This window comes from Microtus pennsylvanicus, chromosome 3 (genome assembly GCF_037038515.1).
Source record: "Microtus pennsylvanicus isolate mMicPen1 chromosome 3, mMicPen1.hap1, whole genome shotgun sequence".
NCBI classification, from domain to species: domain Eukaryota; kingdom Metazoa; phylum Chordata; class Mammalia; order Rodentia; family Cricetidae; genus Microtus; species Microtus pennsylvanicus.
In genome coordinates, this window is record NC_134581.1 from 100,758,128 (window position 1) to 100,767,633 (window position 9,506).

Genomic DNA, 9,506 nt, shown 5'->3' on the forward strand with positions numbered 1-9,506 from the left:
GAACAATACTCAACTTCATATGGAAAAAGAAAAAGCCCAGGATAGCTGTAGCAATCCTGGAAAAAAAAAACCTTCTGGCAGTATCACCATCCCTGATTTCTAGCTTTACTACAAGAAGTATAGTAATAGAAACTGCATGATGTTGCCATAAAAACAGACAGGTGGATAGATGGAACTGAATGCAAGACCCAGACATAAATCTACATACCTATGGACACTTGATTTTCAACAAAGATGAAATTATACAATGAAAAAAAAGAAAGCATCTTTGACAAATGATTTTGGTATAACTGGATGTTGGCATGTAAAAGAATACAGATTCATAATTATTACCCTGTATAAAACTTAAGTCGAAGTGGATCAAATATTTCAACATAAATCCAAATACACTGAATCAGATTGAATAGAAAGTGGGAAATAACCTTGAACACACTGGCCCAGGAGACAACTACCTTAATGGAATGCCAATAGCACGGACACTAAAATTGGCAAATGGGACCTCATGAAACTGAGAAGCATGTGTAAGGCAAAGGACAATGTTAATAGAACAAAAACAGCAGCCTACAGAATGGGAAAAGATCTTCACCAACTCCATATTTGACAGAGTGCTAATTTCCAAAATATATTTTAAAAAAACTCAAGAAACTAGACATCAACAAACCAAATAATCCAACTCAAAAATGATAGGGATCTAAGCAGATAATTCTCAACAGAAGAATCTTAAATGCACAAGAAAAGTTTTTCAGAAATATTCAATATCCTTAGCCCTCAGTGAAAATGCAAATCAAAATTACCCTGAGATTCTTTTACACCTGTCAAAATGGCTAAGATCGAAAGCACAAGTAACAGCTCATACTCAAGAGGATGTAAAGCAAGAGAACACTCTTTTATTGCTGGTGGGAGTGCAAACTTACAGTCACTTTGGAAATCAATATGACAGTTTCTCAGAAGAATGGGACTACATCTATCTCAAGACCCAGCTATACTACTCTTGAGCATATACCCAAATGATGCCAGAAAGACACTTGTTCAACCTTGTTCATAGCACGTTTATTAACAATAGCTACAAAATGGAAACAACCTAGGTGTGCCTTGACCGTAGTTGGGACTTCATTTATCTCAAGACCCATCTATCTCAAGACTGAAAAAAATTAATCAAATGATTCCAAATGACATTCTGCTGTACTCATAAACTGGTGCCTATCCCAATAGTCACCAGAGAGGCTTCATCCAGCAACTGATGCAGAGACCCGCAGTCAAACACTCAGCAGAGCTCAGAAGATCCTAAGGAAGAAAGGGAGGAAGAACTGTAGGAGCCAGAAGCATCAAAAACACCACAAGAAAAAAACACAGAGTCAACTAACCTGGACTCATGGTGGCTCAAACAGACCGAACCAACAAATAGGTAGCCTTCACAGGACTAACGTCAGCCCTCTGCATATATGTTACAGTTTTCTGAGTTGGTCTTCTTGTGGGACTACTAACAGAGGGAGAAGGAACTATCTCTGACTTCTAGGACCCGATTCCTCATACTGGGATGCCTTGCCAAGCCTTAATACATGGGGAGGCACTTAGTCTTACTACACTTTGATATGCCATGTTTGGTTGATATCCGTAGGAGACCTTCCCTTTTCTGAATAGAAGGTGAATTGAAAAGATTATAAGAGTCAGAGATAGTAGGTGTCTGTAGTGAAACAATATTTGCTAGGCATGAGTAGACTGTTGCACACATGAACGTATAGGGCTTTAACTGTGTGCACTGCGCAAGACATGCATAGGATCAGGCCAGGCGAAATCTCAGCACTGATGACAAAGTAGCTGATGAGGCCCACTGCCATCTGAGGAGCTATTGGTAACAGATGGCTTCTAGGGAGGAGAAAGTGAGTTTTCTTCAGGGATATTGACCCTGGGAAGTTTCCCATGCTAATGTAGATGATTCCACACAGACAGCACTAAATGGACTGAATAGGTCTTAAAAGATAGACAGAAAGCGAGATATAGGCAAAGGGAGAAGGAGGGAGGGTAGAGGGTGTGAGGGAAGGAGGGAGAGAAGGAAGGAAGAAGAGAGAGAGGGAAGAAATGAAGTTTGGAATGAGCTGTGGGAACGGTAATAGAGGAAGATTATCAGGGAGGAAACTTATTATATACGCATATATTCTATTTTTAAGTACAATAACTAATTTTAAAAACTAGATGTCCCAGTAATGATCACAGTTCATAGGTTGTTTTTAGACACTGGGATTATAAAAGTTAGCAAGACAGGACCCAGGAGGTCCTGGTCTGATATGCATTTGTCATCATGGTTCATTTAGGAAAGATATCAGAAGACAAAGTGTACTATTCTTCCTTTGACAGTGATGCTAAAGATGCAAAGACATGTGAAAGTAATTTAGTTTTTGACAAGCAAAATAATGACATTAAGGAAAAAATTGATATTGACACCAAAAATGTAAACTTGAAATTTGAAATACAATAAGATGACATTAAAGAGAGAATAATAATGCAGAAAGTGTGAATTTGAAATTTGGAACACAAACATAGGAAAATTACCTTACTCAGAAAGGAAGTGAAAGAAAAGCACTCCTATCCTCAAAGGAGCACCATGTAGAAAACGATCCTACACAAATAAGAAGTTCCTCATTGTTGATCCCCATGTTGAAATTCCTTAAGATCAAAAAAAAATGTGATGCTAAAAATGAACACAAATTACAATTACCTGTTCTAAATAGAAAAATAGAATTACTAAAATTGTAAAAAAAATGAGGATGATTATTACAAAGATGGAGTGCCAGTCAACTAAACCCTCTAATAAGTTTTAAAAAATAAATAAAAACATAGTATAAAATCAGTTTCTCCTCTTGTTTGTCTTTCTCATCTTGGAGGACCAAGTTTAGGCTACTCAGATACAGAGTCTGATGCCCATAAATCTGATTCATGTTCATCCCCAAGGATACATGGCTCTGGTGTAACCCTCTTGTCACCACAACAGAAATGTAAATCAGGAAGAAAATCAGCAGGTACATAGCCTGCAAGTGCTAAATTTAAAAAAAAAAAAGTAACTATAAAAGGAATAAAAAAACACTGTAACACATGTAACTCCTTTGTCAACTCTAGACATCATTCTTCTCCAGTTGTTTGAATTGGATCAGAATGATCACATGATCAGAAAGTAAAAGTTAAAAGGCAAGAAAATGTGAGCCAGTATATGTATGAGGATGTGGGGGCTTTAAAAGTGACTCAAGATCTCTGAAATCAGCTGAAAATAAAAAGAGCATGGGCAAAATTTTGCTCTGACATCATCAGTGGTAGATGCAGATCTAGATCTTAGAACCAAACAAAAAGTCTTACATAACACAATGGACCTTAATCAGCTATTGAAAACTTTTCTGCAATTAGATTGGGACAATAAAAACATCACTTTGCTCAGCCTTCAGTAATTCCTAGGAAAAAATACTCTTTCACAGGAGAAGAGGTGAGACAGACAAATCAGGAAAATCAAAGGCTTTTGAAAGAACTGTCAAAACAGGCTGAAAAAACAGGAAGCAAAAGTCCAATTCCCAGATCTGTTGAACTTTCCTGTAAGTTGTATCATAGTGCTATCAACAGACAAAAGGAAGAGCAAAGAATTGAAAGAGAAAATTTGGATTTATTGAAAAAGCTTAAAGCTGGGAGGCCAACAGTCGGCATGAAACAATCTGAACAGCTCCTGTACTATCATTAAAATATGGGTTATCTAAACTCCTTCACCATCCATTGGATGAGTGAGATCTACTCTGGGCCATTATAGCTCACTGAGAGGAGCTTCCAGGACATCCCGTGCCACCCGTCTTCTCCACTGTTAGACTAATGGATCAGTGCTGGACATATACAGTGGCTTTTTTGCTAAAATCAAAACCTCCAAATGTTCATAATGCTTGACTGTAAAATCCTTTTTTATGGTATATATTGTTTGCCTCATTTTAACAACATGTTTTATGCATTACTCTAACTCTTTGCAAACATCTGTAGCACATTTTTCAACTATACAACAATGAGTGTAATTAATAGTTATTCAGTGCAAAACTGTTATCAAAAGACTCTTCTGTAAAATCAGTGTTTCATATGGCAGCATATTTATAGGAGCTATATGTGCATTTAATAGAAACAGATGTGCATGAATATTTTCTCAAAATAGAAATTTACTTATTATGTTGACCAAACAGCAGTGGTAATAATCCTTGTAGAAGCAAGACACTCCTCTATTTCTTACTCTATTATTTTCAGTTATTGGAACAATAAACTTAAGCACCTCATGCTTCTGTTGCTTCAGAATATCTGTAACGTGAGTCATTTGATTATGTGTTACTCTTCCTATGAAGAAATTTGTTTTCATGTATGAGCTGATTTCAATTTGATGAAGAGGGTGAGCAGCTTGAACTCATGCAATTCTTGGTTCACCAAAGGTGTTTCTCTGTAAGATTGTCCATTCCAAACTATTTCACACTGTGAATAATATATGTTCACTTTACAAGCCCGTGGTTTATACTTTTATAAGGATTCTGCAAAAAGAGGTGCTTTTAAAATCCTACTTTCTTGCGACTTGTTTGTATACAGATCATTTGCACCATAAACAAAAGCAAGTATTTGTTGGACCATCAACAAAACTCCCAGCTCAAAAAGCCAAGAAGCAAACCCCCGGGTATGTTAGAGAGTGTCTGAAATGATACTGTTAGTGTGAGTGTTGTAATTGTGTATTTATTGTAGTAAAAGAAGGCTTAGATTAAAGAAAAAAATGTTTCAGATAAACCGTATGTAACCAAGAAAGAAACTAATCACACATTAGTTAAAATGACTGCCTTACTATTAATGAATTTTCTTGGTTTTATCTGATTTAACTGAATCCTAGAAGCACCATTCTTACCAATCCCACATTTAAAGGCCTACTTATCCTTATGGAATTATTACTAACACTGTTAATCCCACTAGTAGAGAATAAGACCACTACCACAATTAGAAGCCAAATTTGAAGCAAGCTTTAATTAAATACTGGCCAGGAAGAGGGGCTCTGGCCAGGTCCATCTCTGGATTTCTAGAAGATGCCCCTAAATCAAGTTTTGTGAGGGCTTAAGAAGGAAAACCCATAATCCATTGCATTTCCCATGAGGTCCAATTAGGGGCAAGCATACATGTTGACGTACCTCCAGACTTCAATCAATCATAGGCAAGTGTACAGCTTGGCCTGTTTCCTGCCTATGAACCTCTCTACCTGTGATCAAACACAGCCAGTCCAGTTGGACCAAACAAACTTTTTTAAGGGAGTAAAAAAACATGTGGTTTTTATGTTCCATAAAAGAATATCCTTGAGAAGTTCAGGCACATCCGTTATGACTTTTCCTGGAACCCAGTGCTGCCTGCCATGGCAGCCCTGTAGCCTGGGTCCCATGTGTGGCCAGGTGGCCCTGGGCTCCACAGGTGGAGTATAGTCAGCTATGAAAACTAGAATATTTATAGGCTGTTGTTTTATAGAACAAAGTCTATTTCATAAGCATAACATTTTCATTACTGGTCTTGTCAATACACCTTTAGGACATAAAAATAAGTTTCATATTCAATGATGTTTTCCTTAAAATATGGATTTTCCCTAGCACGGTGAGAACTTTCTGATTTCAGTCCTCCAGTATTGTAGCACATGTACTACACTTACTTCACTTCATTAGCAGGGAGGCCAACTGCACTTTATTTACCCAGTGCCAGGTCAGACATTGACTGTCTTAATTTAATAGATTGTGTTTTAGAGCAGCAAAGATCAAGAATGGTGAGGCTAAAAAAAAAATGTTGAGTACATACACATAAACATGCTAGGTGTGTATACACCACACACACATACAAACCACAGGGGAATGGAATACAACATGACAGTGTTTTTCGCTGCTTTGGGGGAGCTATAACAGTCTTTGACAATTTGTTCTTAGTTCTAGTGAGCAAGATTTTATATCTGCTTTATATAACCTTCAGCTACACAAAGGTTTTATTTTGTATTAGCTTTTAAACATTGAACTTTTGAGTTTTTTTATAACAACTTAAATTTAAACTGCAACATTTTGGCATTTGCCCAATAGTAAGTTAATCAGATTTTTAAACAGATTTTTGAGGGGGAAAATGTGTATATTTAAAACCTTTTATGTTCACAGTGGCATTATCTTGATGTGGGAGTGTCATATATCAATCTGTTGATTTCATTGGCTAAGTAATAAACTGCTTGGGCTCATAGCTTAGAACATAGGTGGGTGGAGTAAACAGAACAGAATGCTGAGAGGAAGAGGAAGTGAGCTGAGAGACGCCATGCTCCACTCTCCCAGACACACGCTATGAAGCTCTGACCCAGGATGGACATAGGCTAGAATCTTCCCGGTAAGAGCGGTGCTCACAGATTATTAGAGATGGGTTGATCGGGATATCAGAATTAGCCAGTAAGGGCTAGAGCTAAAGGGCCATGCAGTGTTTAAATGAATACAATTTGTGTGTTGTTATTTCGGGCATAAGCTAGCAGGTGGCCGGGGGGGCTGGGAATGCAGCCCCGCCGCTCCTATTACTACATTATTTTATGAGTACAATTTATTTGGTTTCTCCAAGTTTCATAAATAAAGCTGTACCTTGATTTTAAATGCTAATTTCTACCTTGGTTTTTACTATTTGAAAGAAGTTTATCTAAGTATTACTGATAACAAAGATTCAACTTCAAGTACAGTGCAACCATTTTTTAAAAAACAATTTGCAATGCTGTTGTTATTGTTGTATAAATGTAAAGACTCTAAGGACAAGGGTAGAAATTTCAAAGCTAGGATTCACTGGTGTAAGCTGAGTGAAAATGGGCACAGTAAAGAAACCAAAATAGACACTCTGTGGGTGAAAAAGCAAAAGTTTATTCCAAACTGCCAAAGTGTTTTCTGGCTATCTCCTAAGAAAGCAAGGAGAAAATCAATGGAGGAAAATTTTTTCAGGGTTAATTGGAAATGGGAGAGAAGAGGGCTTGTGGGCAAGGACTGAGGGATCCCAGAGACTAGCTTGACAAATTAGTAGGCACCACAGTCATATGTTCAGTTCATGGGAATTAGAACCCTATCTCTGCTAACACAAAGCATGAGATGGGTTGAATGCATAGGACAAGAAGGGCAAATAGGAAAACTAAAACCATATATAACCAATATTGCCGTAAATTTGTGGGGTCATGACCTATTGCAGCAATGGAATACCCAGATTAACCCATAGCCCCTAAAGCTTATGTTTCTGAGGAAAATAATACAAGATATTATAGACGATGAACACCAGCCATTCGGGCTGTACAAGAACACAAAGCAATTGCTAACCCTTCAGATGTACCAACAGCCCTGTCTTTAAAATGGTTGACTAAGAAACCAATATGGGTTAAAAATGGCCCGTAACTGAGGAAAAGTTGCAGGCTTTAGAACAGCTGGTGCAAGAGCAATTAGAAGCTCGACATATAGAAGAATATACCAGCCCTTGGAATTCTCCTGTATTTGTTGTTAAGAAAAAAGATCTGGAAAATGGAGAATAGTGATGGATCTTAGAGCTATCAACAATGCTATTCATCCTATGGGCCCTCTGCAATCTGGAATTCCTCTGCCCTCTCTGTTACCAAAAGAATGGCCTCTCTTATATATTGACTTAAAGGATTGTTTCTTCACTATACTCTTACAAGAAAAAGATAGAGAAAAGTTTGCCTTCACAGTGCCTACTTATAATAATTCTCAGCCTACTAGGAGGTACCAATGGACTATCCTCTCACAGGGAGTGCTCAATAGCCCCACCCTGTGCCAACATTTTGTAAGTCAACCATTAGAAATAATATGTAAGCGATTTCCTAAGTCTATAATTTACCCTTATATGGATGATACTTTGCTACCTGATTCAAACATAAATACCTTAGAAAGACTGTTTGAAGAAGTAAAGATAGTTTTACCTAAGTGGGGATTGCAGATTGCTCCTGAAAAAAATACAAAGAGGAGATTCTGTTAATTATCTAGGTTATAAAATAGGTTTACAAAAAATTAGAACACAAAAGTCACAAATTAGGAGAGATTGGTTATGGACTCTTAATAACTTTCAAAGATTGTTATGAGACATCTCCAGTCTACAACCCGCTTTTGGGATAACACTTGATCTAATAATTCATTTAAACAAAGCCTTAGATGGTGATAAAGATTTATATAGTCCCAGAGAATTAAAAACTAAAGCAAAAAAGGAACTGACAATGGTCGAGGAAAAATTACAGGAGTCACATGTGGACAGGGTGAATCCAAAGCTTAGTTGTATTCTCATCATATTGCCTTCCAGAATTTCTCCTATAGGAATTTTAATGCAGAAGAATGATATTATCTTAGAATGAATCTTTTTTGCCACATAAATCAAGTAAAAAATTAAAAAATTATGTAGAAAAGGTCTCTGAATTAATTATAAAAAGTAAATTGAGACTTCATCAACTAGCAGGCATAGACCCAGCAGAAATTATAGTGCCTTTCACTACTAATGAGATAAGAAAGTTATGGGAAGACAATAAACCATGGCAAAGAGCTTGTGCTAATTTTTTTGGGGAGAAATTAATAGCAACTATCCCAAAAGCGATAAGCTTAACCTTATAAAGAGAACTTCTTGGATTTTTCCTCAAATCGTAAGGGATGCTCCAATAACTGGAGCCCGTACATTTTATACTGATGCCAGTAAATCAGGGAAGGCAGGTTCCAAATCAGACAAACTGAGTAAGGTGGAAGAAAGCCCTTATAATTCTGTCATTCTTATGGAGCTAAGGGATTTTAGAGAACCTCTTAATCTAGTTACTGACTCACAATATGCAGAAAGAGTTATCTTGCACATTGAAACTTCTAAATTTATACCAGATGATACAGAACTGACTTCATTGTTTATACAGGTACAAGACATGATCAGGAATCGGCTTCGTCTTATGTACATAACACACATCTGATCCCATATGGGTCTGCCAGGTCCTCTAGCACAAAGTAATGCAGAAATTCATCAATTATTGATTGGAAGCATGCTTCAGGCCTCTATATTTCATAAAAAATAATCATGTCAATAGCAAAGGTTTAAAGAAAGAGTTTTCTATAATGTGGCAACAAGCTAAGAAAATTATAAAGAGATGGCCTACTTGCTCTTTCTATAACCAAACATCACTACCTGCAGGAACTAACCCAAAGGGTACTCAAAGGAATGAAATCTGGCAGTTGGATGTGTTCCACTTTGCAGAATTTGGCAAATTAAAATATGTACATCACACAATTGACACTTATTCAGGTTTTCAGTGGGCAACTGCTCAGAAAAGTCTGATTCAGTAATTTTGCTATTCAAAGTGTTTGTATTCTCCTTTAGATGTGCGATCTCTTTTATTTTTAAGTTTGGTATCAGTCTGGACCACTTCTAAAAGCACCTCATTCGACGGAATTTTAGTATTCAAAGTGTTTGTATTCTCCTCTAGATATATGACCTCCTCT

At 37.0% G+C, this 9,506-nt stretch overlaps 1 pseudogene; it reads left to right on the forward strand.

The window, feature by feature from the left end:
* Positions 1–2,299: 2,299 nt before the first annotated feature.
* On the forward strand, positions 2,300–3,918 carry LOC142846844 (cilia- and flagella-associated protein 97 pseudogene; annotated as a pseudogene).
* Positions 3,919–9,506: the final 5,588 nt, after the last annotated feature.